General features: G+C 50.7%; 1 protein-coding gene across 1 annotated transcript in view; it reads right to left on the bottom strand.

Moving 5' to 3' along the window:
- GLCCI1 (glucocorticoid induced 1) overlaps positions 1-13,563 on the bottom strand; it is a 175,662-nt gene that overhangs the window by 11,307 nt on the left and 150,792 nt on the right. The window lies entirely within an intron of this gene.

Consider the following 13,563-nt stretch of genomic DNA (forward strand, 5'->3'; position numbering starts at 1 on the left):
TATCCCAACAGCCAGGAGTCCCCAACAAGGGACCCTAGGGAACAGCCGCACTAAGAACCTTGCGGCCAAAGGAAGCATCCGCCGATGCCTGAACATCTACTTTGTAGAATTTTGTGAAAGTGTGCACGGTCGACCAAGTCGCCGCCTTACACACCTGGGCTACAGAAGCCCCATGACGACAGGCCCAAGACGTACTCAGAGATCTAGTAGAGTGCGCCTTCACAGGCACAGGGGGAACCTTCCCCTGCAAAGCATAGGCCTGTTCAATGGTCTGCCTGATCCATTTGGCGATGGTAGAGGCCGAAGCCGCCATGCCCTTCCGAGGACCCTCTGGAAGAACAAACAAGGAGTCCGTCTTTCGAAAAGACTCAGTCGATTTAAGGTAAACCCTTATCGCCCGAACAACATCCAGAGAGTGCAATCTCACCTCCTTTGGATGTTTAGGCTTCGTGCACAACGAAGGCAAGACAATATCCTCATTAAGATGGAATTCCGAAACTCGTTTCGGCAGAAAAGAAGGATTAGGTCGCAAGACCACCTTATCCAAATGAATAACCAGGTACGGAGACTTGCAGGACAAAGCCGCCAGTTCCGACACTCTGCGAGCCGAAGTGATCGCCACCAAAAAGGCGACCTTTTTGGACAACATAGACAACGAGATCTCCCTGATCTGTTCAAAAGGAGCACGTTGTAACACAGAGAGAACGAGATTCAAGTCCCAAGGGGGCAGAGGATCCCGCCTCGGGGGAACCAGATGCCGCACACCCTGAACAAAGGTGCCAACCAAAGGATTGGAAGCCACGGGACGTTGAAACAGAACGGCCAGAGCAGACACCTGACCCTTTATCGTAGCCAGCGCCAAACGCTGATCAACACCCGTTTGAAGGAAAGACAGCACACGGGACACCGAGTACGTGCGGGGTGAAAACCCCCTGGACTCACACCAGGCAAAATAGGCCTTCCAAGTACGGTAATAAACCTTCCCCGAGGAAGACTTCCTCGCGTTGATTAAAGTATGAACGACCTCCGGAGAGAGACCCCTCTCCTTCAGGACCTCGGTTTCAACAGCCAGGCCGTCAAAGCCAGCGACTGTAAAGCAGGGTGGTATATCGGTCCTTGAGACAGTAGATCGTCTCGAAGAGGCAGACGCCACGGGGCGTCGACCGCCAGATTCACGAGGTCTGCGTACCAGGACCGGCGAGGCCAGTCCGGTGCCACAAGAATCACCGTGTTGCGTTCCGATTGAAACCTGCGAAGGAACCTGGACAGCAACTGGATCGGTGGAAACGCATACATCAGTCTGTACTGATGCCACGGGGCCACTAACGCGTCCGACGCGTCTGCCCGAGGGTCGCGCGTCCGTGCCACGAACCTCCTCACCTTGTTGTTGAGACGAGACGCGAACAGGTCCACATCTGGAAGACCCCACTTCGCGCACAACATCTGGAAGACAGCCGGGTGGAGAGACCATTCCCCCTGATCCAGGGTCTGGCGACTCAGATAGTCCGCCTGCCAGTTCTCCACCCCCGGAATGTGAACCGCCGTTATCGCCGGGACATGAGTCTCGGCCCAAGATAGAATGTCGGCCACTTCCCGAGCCGCTCGGGCACTCCTGGTGCCCCCTTGGTGGTTGATGTAGGCCACCGCCGTGGCATTGTCCGTCTGCACCCGAACCGGGCAGCCCTGCAGCCGGTCCGTCCAGCGACGAAGACAGAGACTTATCGCACGCAATTCCAGAATGTTGATCGGAAGGGAGGACTCCCCCTCCGACCAAGTTCCCAGGGCGGACAGAACGCCCAGAACACCACCCCAGCCCGACAGGCTGGCATCCGTGGTGATTACCGTCCACGAGATAGGACGAAACGACTTGCCCCCGGACACCATCGGGGACTGGAGCCACCACAGAAGGTCTTTTCTGGTGCGATGACTCAACGAGATCTGAAGATCCAGAGATTGAGGTCGCCCGTCCCACTTGGACAGGATCTCCGCTTGGAGACCCCGCGTGTGAAACTGGGCGAAGGGAATCGCCTCGAAGGCCAAGACCATCAATCCCAGACATCTCATGCACGTCCGTAGAGACGATTGCGGAACATCCCGGAGGGACCTGACTTCCTCCTGAAGAGTTCTGAGTTTGTCTTCCGGCAGGAAGACCTTCGCCTGCACCGAGTCCAAAATCATTCCCAGGTAGGGAAGACGAACAGACGGACTCAGTGCCGACTTTGGAAAATTTATCGTCCAACCAAACTCCTGCAGAGTTTGCATCGTGACAGACAGGTCCTGCTCCAGACCCTGGCTGGTCGCAGACCGAACCAGAATGTCGTCCAGATACCCCAGGACAGAAATGCCCTGGGCCCTCAATAATGCCAGAACCGGTGCAAGCACCTTGGTGAAGACCCGCGGAGCCGAGGCAAGACCAAAAGGCAACGCCACGAACTGGTAGTGATCCTCCGCAATGGCAAATCGAAGGTACCTCTGGTGACCCTCGAAGATGGGGATGTGAAGATACGCATCCTTCAAATCGATGGAGGCCATGAATTCCCCCGGAACCAGGGCAGCCACCACCGACCGCAGGGATTCCATGCGGAACTTGCGAACCCACACAGAGCAGTTCAGAGCCTTCAAGTCCAGAATCGGACGAACCTTGCCCTCCTTCCTGGGCACGGTGAACAGGTTTGAATAAAACCCCCGAAATCTGTCCCGATGAGGCACCGGAACCACCACTCCCTGAGCCCTCAGGTCCTGCACCGCCAGGTGTAGGTCCCGCAGGCGCTATGGAGACAGTTGAAGATTTGAAGGAAAAAATCTGCTCTCCGGCCGAGAGAGAAACTCGATCTTGTAACCATACCGAACGATTTCCTGAACCCATCTGTCCCGCACACGGGCCAACCAGGGCTGAAGAAAACCGAGCAAGCGTCCCCCCACCCCAAAACTGGGTGAGGGCGCCCCTTCAGGCCGAACTGTTATGGGCTGCAGGTCCGGATTGGCCGGACTTCTGCTCACCAGACCAGGGCTTCTTCTGAGAGCCTTGACCTTTGAACGGCTTGCCCTTGTAGTGCGGCCGAAAGGCACGAAAGGACCGCTGAGGGGGCCGAAAATTAGCATGCTTCTTCCCAGAAGCCCCCTTAGCCTTGGGGAAATGGGGCAAGAGAGTGCTCTTACCCCCGGTGATTCCCTTAATCAACACATCCAGGGACTCCCCAAAAAGGCGAGACCCATCATAAGGCAGATTGGCTAAGGTCTTACGCGAAGATTGGTCCACCGACCAACATTTTAACCAAACCAGGCGGCGAGACAACACCGCCACACTGTGCACCCGTGCAGCCAACGGAATCAGGTCCAGGTCCGCATCACACAGATACATGACACCCTGGTGGATCTGATCCACCATATCCAGGGTCGCCGGCGAGGCCGAGTCGGCCACCAAGACGCGCCTAAGCATCTGCGTCCAACTTGCGATCGCCTGGGCCGCCATGAGAGAAGCAAACAGAGCTTTAAGCATAGAACCCGTAACAGAATACGTATGACGGGCCAGAGACTCCAGTCTCCTATCTGTGGCATCACGGAAAATGGGTGAACCCTCTGCAGGAATCGCAGTGGCCTTGTTCAAAACCGCAATCGCATGATCCACTGGTGGAGGCACGCACCACCTTTCATCAGTGGCAGGTGAAAAAGGATAACGCAGCTTGAATCTACTTGGTACCGCAAAAAGTTTGCGCAGATCGCGCCATTGATCCTTAACAGCGCGCTGAAAATCAGCATTGCAGGGAAAAACCTGTGGCGTCCTGCGTTTCCTCTGCGTCCCATAAGCCGCCAAGGCAGCGGGGGGACACACTTCGCCCTGCAAACGCAGCGTTTGCTTAATAGAAGCAATCAACTCATCCATGATTGCAAGCTCTTCAGGCGAGCCAGGGGGAGAATTATCAACCCCCTCAACTTCAGCCTCCACCTCAGACCCCACTAGATCAAGAGAGGAGCGGGACCCCGATAGGGAAGCCCCTGCTAGAACAGCCCCATCACCTTCACCCTCAGAATCAGAGGAGAGCACAACTCTGGGCCTTTTGGTAGAGTGAGCAGCCACCAGCATTTGCACCTGAGCAGCAAGGCCAGCCACAATAGTGGCTAAATCCCCCCCTGGGGGGGAAGCAGCGGTCCCCTGGCTTTCCACCAATACTGTAGGAAATTTGCCCTCCTGAGAATCCATTGCCCCTGTAATGCCAGACAACCAAGGGTTAACTGCCCCTTTCAGCAAGCGCGGCAAGTGCAGCCCACCGCGTCACACTAAGCACAATGAGACCCCCACAGGGATATGTAAACTGAACACAGGCAATGGATAGCAAGAAACAGAAGGATAAAACCTGAGGAGACCCTCGCCGCTGCTGCCTCGATCGGTGTTCCTGGGAAGAGGAAGTGATGCTGCTAGGGCGCTCTATGTAAACCTATGGAGGCTACAAGAAAATGGCCGCCATGCATGTAAAACATGCGGCCGGAGCGAGGGCAGGCAAAATGGCGTCTTTTGGCGCCGAAACCGTCGCTCCACAGTGCAGTAATGCACACATGTCTGTATGTAAAAAAACAGAACCGATCGCTGCAGCGATCGCTGTAAGTGCCCAAACATGCCATAAAAAATGCCCCACAGCACACAGCTTTCCACACTGATCATGCTGACACCCATAGTGCCACACAACTCCCCCCCCCCTTGCAGCCCACAGCATGCAGCCGAGAGATAGGGAGACAAACAGTGTGAATAGAGGCAGGTTACACAGTCCCAGACTGACACCCCTCCAGACAGACAGGTCCCCACATAAATACACTTACCTCACCACGGTGTGGGGGACCCGCACAGGCGAACAAGCCGCTACACATGAGGCAGGGAGAGTCGCATACAAGACGCTCCGAACGTGGGTTAAGAAACCGCACAGCGTCCAGTGAGGTAGCCACCTCACCAAGCATCCCTGCACCGAACAGGGATGGGTCGTTCACTATGCCAGGAGCGTTACCTGGCTGAACGCTCGATGGCAGACTGGGAAGCCACTGACCCACGACCTGCGACCAGGGGGATCAGCCCGAGACCCAGTCCGCATGATCCTCTTCGTCCGAAGAACTAACGCTGACAAAATAACAGCTAAATAAAGGTAGAGAGAAAAACTCAAACAAAATATTAAAAAGAAGAAAGAGTCTGGGACATAAAGTCCCAGCACAGAGAGAGCCAGCCACTCCTGACAAGCTAGACATTAAAACTGAGATATGGTTGCAGGAAGTAGGAGGGTATTGACTGAGGGGACCACCCCTTGAGGGTGGGATATGTTAAAGCTTTATTGTTAACATATTCTGTTGCCTAGCTACTCCTTCGGAGCAAAGTCTAATACCCCATATGTGACGAATATGAAGAGGCGGCGACTGTCGGAGGACGTAAGAGAAATAATAATTTCATTAATTATTATATTGATAATTCACAAGTAAAAATGCTGAAAAGGTAGTGTTATGTGCAGAAAATGTAATCCCTAAAAAAAAAAAAAAATAAATAAATGTATATTATAATGAAAATAAATAAATATATATATATATATATATATATATATATATATATATATATATATATATATATATATATATATATATATATATATATATATATAAAATTCATTACAATATACATTTAATTATTTATTTTTTAGGGTTTTCCCCTCTCTCCCCCCCTCCTCTGTCCTTGATTACCTCATGGAAAGCTCATCATGCCATAATTTTCCTCGAACCCGTGAACAAATAGGACCTCATCACTTGCGGGGACAGAGCAGGCGGGGCTGAGGTGGGACGGAAGACACCGTCGCGTCATCTGCAGACTTGAATTGAGGAGGCGTGACGGAGGTGCGGCCTGCCGCGTCATCTGCAGAGTGCTCAATGGAGGAGGCGTGATGGAGGTGCGGCCTGCCTCGTCATCTGCAGAGCGCTGAATAGAGGAAGCGTGACGGAGGTGCGGCCCGCCGCGTCATAGAGGAGGCGTGACGGAGGTGCGGCCGTGAAATAATCCCACCCCCAGAATCGGCGATATTCGTGATGGAGATCGCATAGGGGGGTGGATCGAGATCGCGATCCCAGAACGATTAATCGTGCAGCTCTACCGGGAATGCAACAATATGTCTTCATTCAAATGAAAGTCAGAGACCACCTTAGGAAGGAATGACTGACTGACAGGGGCGAAGCAATATCTTGTGAATCACCAGAGGTAAACGAAAGGATAACGCCAGTGCTGACACCCTGCATGCAGAGGAGAGCCACCAAAAAAGCCACCTTCTGGGACAGAGTAAGCAGGGGAATCTCCCAAATATTTTCAAAGAGGCTTCTGGAGAGCTGTAAGCACCAAATTAGGATCCCAAGGCGGCAACGGAGCCTGCACTGGGAGGAACCAAATGTCGGACACCCTGAAGAAAAGTACGCACCAGGGAATGCGTGGCCAAAGGACGTTGAAAAAAAAGAGCGCCAAGGCCGATACCTGGCCCTTGATGGTACTCCAGGCCAATTTCTGTTCAAACCCCTGTTGAAGGCAGGTTAAGATTCGAGCCGAGAAGAAGCGAGGATGGACCCCAAGGAGACTTATAACAAGCAACATACGTCTTCCACACACAATGGTAGATCTTCCTAGCGGTAGATTTCCTAGCTTTTAACAACGTAGGAATCACCGACTCAGATAAACCTCTATCCTTTAGCACCTGGTGGTTAACAACCAGGCTGTCAAAGCCAGTGACTAAACCAGGATAGAAGATCGGTCCTTGGGACAGCAGACCCTCCATGAGAGGACGCTTCCAAAGAACGTCGGCAACCAGCCGAACTAGATCGGTGTACCAGGTCCGGTGAAGCCAGTCTGGTGCCACCAAGATGACCGAAATCCCTTCTGCCTTGATCCTGCGTAGGAGTCTGGGCAGAAGCTTGAGGAGAGAAGGCGTAGATTAGATGATACTGACCCCACGGGACCACCAGCACATCTGTGGCATCTGCTAGAGGATCCCTTGACCGAGCAACAAACCTCTGCTCCTTTCTGTTGAGCCGAGACGCCAACAGATCCACAGCTGCTGAAACTCCTCTGGATGAAGAGACCACTCCCCTTGGTCCAACACCTGCCGACTGAGGTAATCCGCCTGCCAATTTTCCACCCCGGGAATGCGTACGGTGGAGAGGGCTGGAACGAACCGTTATGCCCACCTTACAAGGCCGGCTACCTCCAGAGCCGGCAGGGCACTTCTTGTGCTCCCTTGGTGACTGACATAAGCCACGGCCATGTCCGATTAAATGCGCAACCCTGAAAATGATCCATCCAATGATCTAGACACAGTCTGATCACTCGGAGTTCCAAGACATTAATCGGTAGTTTGGACTCTTCCAGTGTCCAGATTCCCTGATCAGAATGCTCGACGAGGATGCCTCCCCAGCCAGACAGGCTGGCATCCGTGGTGACCACTGTCCTATACAAGGGGAAGAAGGATTTTGCCAGCCGAAATGCCTGAGAGCGAAGTCCCAATATCAAAGACTCCTTAGTTCCCCGACTAAGCCAGCTCAGATTGTCCAGACACTGCAGAGTCTTGTCCCATTTGGTCAGAATCTCCCTTTGCAGGGACCTCGTATGGAACTGTGCAAACGGAACTGCCTTAAAAAAGGTAGATACCATCAGCTCAGCACCCACATGCAAGTCTGGAGGGATGATAATTTGTTGGACAGCAGGAGGCAACGTGCAGCCTGCAATTTCCGGAGTTTGACCAGAGGAAGGAGCACTCTGGCTATGGCAGAGTCTAGAGTCAGACCCAAATAGTCCAGCTTCATGGACGGCACCAGGGCAGACTTCTGAAGACCAAAGGGTAACCCCACAAACTGATAAAGCTCCACTCCCACAGCAAAGCGGAGAAAGTGCTGGTGACTGGCACATATTGGAATGTGAAGATAGGCATCTTTGATATCTATAGGAGGTGAGGAAATCGCCCTGACGCAGAGTTGCGACCACCGTTCAAACTCTTAACTTTTGTACCCACACAAAAGTTTAGCACCTTGAGGTCCAGGATTGGCACGCTTTGCCTTCCTTCTTGGGGACTGAACAGGTTTGAACAAAAACTCTGAAAATGTTCGGAAGTCGGAACCGCAACAATTACCCCTTGAAGGAACAGGTCTTGTACCGCCCCATACATACCTTGTAACCGGTCTGGGGACAGGTGCAGGTTGGAACGAAAAAAACCTTGCTAAGGGACAAGAGCGAAACTCGATCTTGTAGCCGGACCGAATGACTGTGGACTCACTTGTCTTGCACCAGGGAAGTCCACGGGTCTGGAAACCAGCGAAGACGTCACCCCACCCCTGTAACCGGTGAGGGTGCACCTTCATGCAGAAGGAGCCTTGTCCGTGGGTCTGGAGAAGCCGGATCTCGGCTTTCCAGCCCAGGTGTTTGGATCCGCCAGAAGCCCTGAAAGGCTTCGCCCCCTTGTCAGTCAAACCCGAGGAACAAAAAAAAAAAAAAAAAAAATGAGCCAAGGAAGGTCCACGTTTTCAACCAAGTTCCTTACCCTTCGTTGCCTGCAAAAGAAAGGTACTCTTCCCTCCTGCGAGACCTTTTAGGTCATCCAGGGTAGCTCCGAAAAGATTATCTCCTTGAAAGGAAAGATCAGTCAAGGTCCTTTTAGAAGTCTTGTCTGCAGACCAGCATTTGAGTCAAAAAGACACACTGAAGGACCACTGCCAAAAGGAGAGGCAAGCCATCAGGGGAGCCGCGTCCAAAGAGGCATACTGAACTGCAGCCCCTGGGTCAGCTGGTCCACAAAGGCAGGAGGGAGCAATTTTCCTTCCAGGTCACAGCATAGGAGCTTAGCCCACTCGGTCAGAGTTTGCGACACTAGGGCAATGGTAAATACCAGCCTCATTGCCAAAACAGCTAAGGTATACATAATGCGGACCCACGGGCTCTGCCTTCCGGACAGCTGGATCCTTAAAGGCCAGGGGACTCTTCAACCAGAATCATGTTTGCCTTGTTTAAACTGGAAACCGGAGGGTCCACCACCAGTGGCACAGTCCACTTCTTAAGGAGGGACTCCTCATAGGGGTAAAGCGCTTAGGAACCCCCACAGGGACGCTTTGGTCGTCCCCACTCTTTAGCGACAATTCTGTCAAAATAGGCGGGGAAAGGAAACACCTTTGTCGCTCTGGGATGGCTTGTGAGTGCCAAAGGGTACCTGTGCCTCAGTCGTAGCTTCAGCTGCGTCCTCTATCTTGAGGGTCTCACGCAGATACAATATCAGTGCATCAACCAGCGCCTTCTCGTGTGCAGTCGCAGATGTGGAGGAATCATCCTCACTATCTGAGGATTTCAGGCATGTGGTCGGAGACCCACATCCGCAGTTGCCGAATCAGATTCAGGATCTGATGAGACAGATGAGGCAGGGGCACTTTTTTGCTAGCCCGTAAGCTGCCTCCACCCGGGACACAAGGGACTTCTCCAGGACCGCTGTCAGTGCATGGATGGATGGTTGGGACCTGGAGGGCCCCGCAGCCTCAGAGGTGATCAGGTGGGGAAACGTGCTCCAAAGACTTCATGAGTCACCAGGGGGGACCCAACAAAAAAGTGCAACACTGCTAAGGGACAACTCCCAGCGCACTGGCAGCACCACCAGGTCGCCAGCACAAGGCATTGATCGATCCTCAAGAGAGCAAGAGGATCCCACCAGAATAACCACCCGCCACCTACACAGGCACCTGCAACCACCAGAAGAATCTACAACACGTTTGGACAGCTACTCGCCATACCAGGAACAGGGTGGGCACAGTTCCAGACAGATCCTGTCTGGAGGTCAGGTCATATGCGACCTTGCGAGATGTTTAACTTGCAGGGCCAGCCCCTGTCCAGTGGGGCTATTTCGTGGCCGACCTAGCGCAGGCCTGCGCGCGCTCACTGACAAGACTGGGGTGACCACTGGATCTGGAGTATCCAGCCCGTCGCCCAGTCTGGCAGTTGATTGTAAATCTCAGGAAATTTTTTCCTGACTAGGAAAAACTGAGTGACTATAGCAGAGGGAGTATGCCCCATGGGACTGCCCATGGGTGTAGCCAGAAGTTTTTTTCTGCCTAGTGTCCTACTCCTGTAGGAGGCAGTATAACCCAATGGTAAGAATGACAGGAACTGTGTCCGTCAATGAACGAAAGAATTTGTGTCACATATTAAATACAGCATACACATGTAGTATAGGGGGGTGGGGCTTATTCTAAGACTAGGAGTAAACCTGGGCCTAGGGCCCAAGTATAAAAAAAAAAAAAAAAAAAACACACACACACACACACACACACACACAGGTACTCACAGGCGTCAAACAGCGCCTGCATTTCAGTGCCATTGTTACCATAAGTATATTTTAGGCTGTTGGCAGGGCAATGCAGTTTGCCTAAAATGATTAGTAAACTTTGTAGAACTTTTCCCTCTACAAGAGGTTTCATTTTAAAATGAACCCATGCTTGATTGTGAGTACATTTAACCACCGCCCTCCAAAGCTGCACATACTTGACTTCCTTTTGCTACAACCACAGAGATTGAGAAAGGTGGTCTTGTTAAGATTTGGAAGCTACACAGACTCTCCTACCCCATGCAGCAGTGCTGAATAGCCAGCCATACAAGCACTAGTGTTGCCATGTAGGAGTAAAGGGAGTGATCTACATGACGCCACACCCAAAGTACTGGGTACATCTCTCTGCTAAAAAGTAGTACAGAAGCCAATAGAAGCTGGGTATTTGCAGCTGGAGAGGGCAGTTATTAAATGAAACTATTTCAATGCTCTGCAAGAACAAATTACAGGTTCTCTTTAAACCTATTTTTTTAGTTATGACAATATACAGAAGGCAGCACAAACCGACATCCTGACCCAACTAAGCATATGAACAGGTTGAGCAGCAATTGCAACGTTTAAACAAAGCAATGACAGTTGATATGGCACCTGTTCTGTGTACCTTGGAAAGCACAGCGCAGTTTCTACAAACAATCAGGGGCACAAAGGGATGAATTCTGTTCACAGGAACTGAGCTGCCAATGAAGTCAGCACTCTGGTATGCGAGATGTTGTGTGGCCTAGGTGCTGGTGGGGTGAGGTGTGACTTGTCAAACAAAGGACTGTCAATATTTTCTGACTACATGTCCAGTACGAGTGAAACTTTTCCACGCGGTCAGTCAAAAACTTGCTAAATATTATATATATATATATATATATATATATATATATATATATATATATATATATACACACACACATACACACACACACCGTATCTCACAAAAGTGATTAGTGAGTACACCCCTCACATTTTTGTAAATATTTTATATCTTTTCATGTGACAACACTGAAGAAATGACACTTTGCTACAATGTACAGTAGTGAGTGTACAGCTTGTATAACAGTGTAAATTTGCTGTCCCCGCAAAATAACTCATTACACAGCCATTATTGGCTAAATGGCTGGCAACAAAAGTGAGTACACCCCTAAGTGAAAATGTCCAGATTGGGCCTAAAGTATCAATATTGTGTGGCCACCATTTTTCAGCACTGCCTTAACCCTCTTGGGCATTGAGTTAACCAGAGCTTTACAGGTTGCCACTGGAGTCCTCTTCCACTCCTTCATGGCGGCGACATGGAGCTGGTGGATGTTAGAGACCTTGCGCTCCTCAAAATTCCGTTTGAGGATGCCCCACAGATGCTCAATAGGGTTTAGGTCTGGACACATGCTTAGGCGGTCCATCACCTTTACCCTCAGCTTCTTTAGAAAGGCAGTGGTCGTCTTGGAGGTGTGTTTGGGGTCGTTATGTTGGAATACTGCCCTGTGGCCCAGTCTCCGAAGGGAGGGGATCATGCTCTGCGCTTCAGTATGTCACAGTAAATGTTGGCATTCATGGTTCCCTCAATGAACTGTAGCTCCCCAATGTCCAGCAGCACTCATGCAGCCTCAGACCATGACACTCCCACCACCATGCTTGACTGTAGGCAAGACACACTTGTCTTTGTACTCCTCAACTTGTTGCCGCCACACACACACTTGACAGCATGTGAACCAAATCGGTTTATCTTGGTCTCCTCAGACCGCAGAACATGGTTCCAGTAATCCATGTCCTTAGTCTGCTTGTCTTCAGCAAACTGTCTGCGGGCTTTCTTGTGCATCCTCTTTAAAAGAGGCTTCCTTCTGGAACGACAGCCATGCAGACCAATTTGATGCAGTGTGCGGCGTATGGTCTGAGCACTGACAGGCTGACCTCCCACCCCTTCAACCTCTGCAGCAATGCTGGCAGCACTCATACGTCTATTTCCCAAAGATAACCTCTGAATATGACGCTGAGCATGTGCATTCAACTTCTTTGGTCGACCATGGCGAGGCCTGTTCTGAGTGGAATCTGTCCTGTTAAACCGCTGCATGGTTTTGGCCACCGTGCTGCAGCTCAGTTTCAGGGTCTTGGCAATCTTCTTACTGCCTAGGCCATCTTTATGTAGAGCAACAATTCTTTTTCAGATCCTTAAGAGTGTTTTTTGCCATGAGGTGCCATGTTGAACATCCAGTGACCAGTATGAGTGTGAGTGATAACCCCTAATGTAATACACCTGTTCCCCATTTACACCCAAGATTTTGTAACACTAACAAGTCGCATGACACAGGGGAGGGAAAATGGCTAATTGGGCCCAATGTGATGGACTGGCCAAGCACATCTCCAGACCTAAACCCTATTGATCATCTGTGGGGCATTCTCAAACGGAAGGTGGAGGAGCTCAAGGTCTCTAACATCCACCAGCTCGTTGATGGAGTGGAAGATGCCTCCAGTGGCAACCTGTGAAGCTCTGATGACCTCCATGCCCAAGAGGGTTAAGGCAATGCTGGAAAATAATTGTGGCCACATAAAATATTGCCACTTTAGGCCAGTTTTGGACATTTTAACTTAGGGGTGTGCTCACTTTTATTGCCAGTGCTTTAGACATTAATGGCTGTGAGTTGAGTTATTTTGAGCGGACAGCAAATTTACACCGTTATACAAGCTGTACACTCACTACTTTACATTGTAGCAAAGTGTCATTTCTTCAGTGTTGTCACATGAAAAGATTTAATAAAGATATATTTACAAAAATGTGAGGGGTGTACTCATTTTTGAGAGACACTGTGTCAAAAAATATTCCTAGATAAAAAAAAAAAAACCATCACAGCACTGTCCTCCATCAAGAGATCTAAAGAATCACTATCACTTAGTGCAGAGGATGCAGTCCTCTCTGCTCTTTTGTCCCATCAGCAAGCTCTTTTCATTAGGTTTGCAACACTTTGCAATAAAATAAAACCTGATTGGCCAACAGAGCTGCCCTTTCTCCAAGCTGCTAGTGCCCAACCTGCAGCCTTTTTTGTATAGCCTCGGGTCCCCGGCAGACACTAAACTGGTACCCTATTGCCCTGTTATAGTAGTGATTTCAAGCAGCCTTATGTAATGCATCTCCAGTCTGACTGCCTCTTGCGCCATGCCCGCAGTCTCTAACCGAAAAATGGAATATAAAATAATGCATGTATCTTTATGTGAAGAACAA

The sequence above is a fragment of the Pelophylax lessonae genome (genome assembly GCF_965119305.1).
Source record: "Pelophylax lessonae genome assembly, chromosome: 5".
Lineage (NCBI taxonomy): Eukaryota > Metazoa > Chordata > Amphibia > Anura > Ranidae > Pelophylax > Pelophylax lessonae.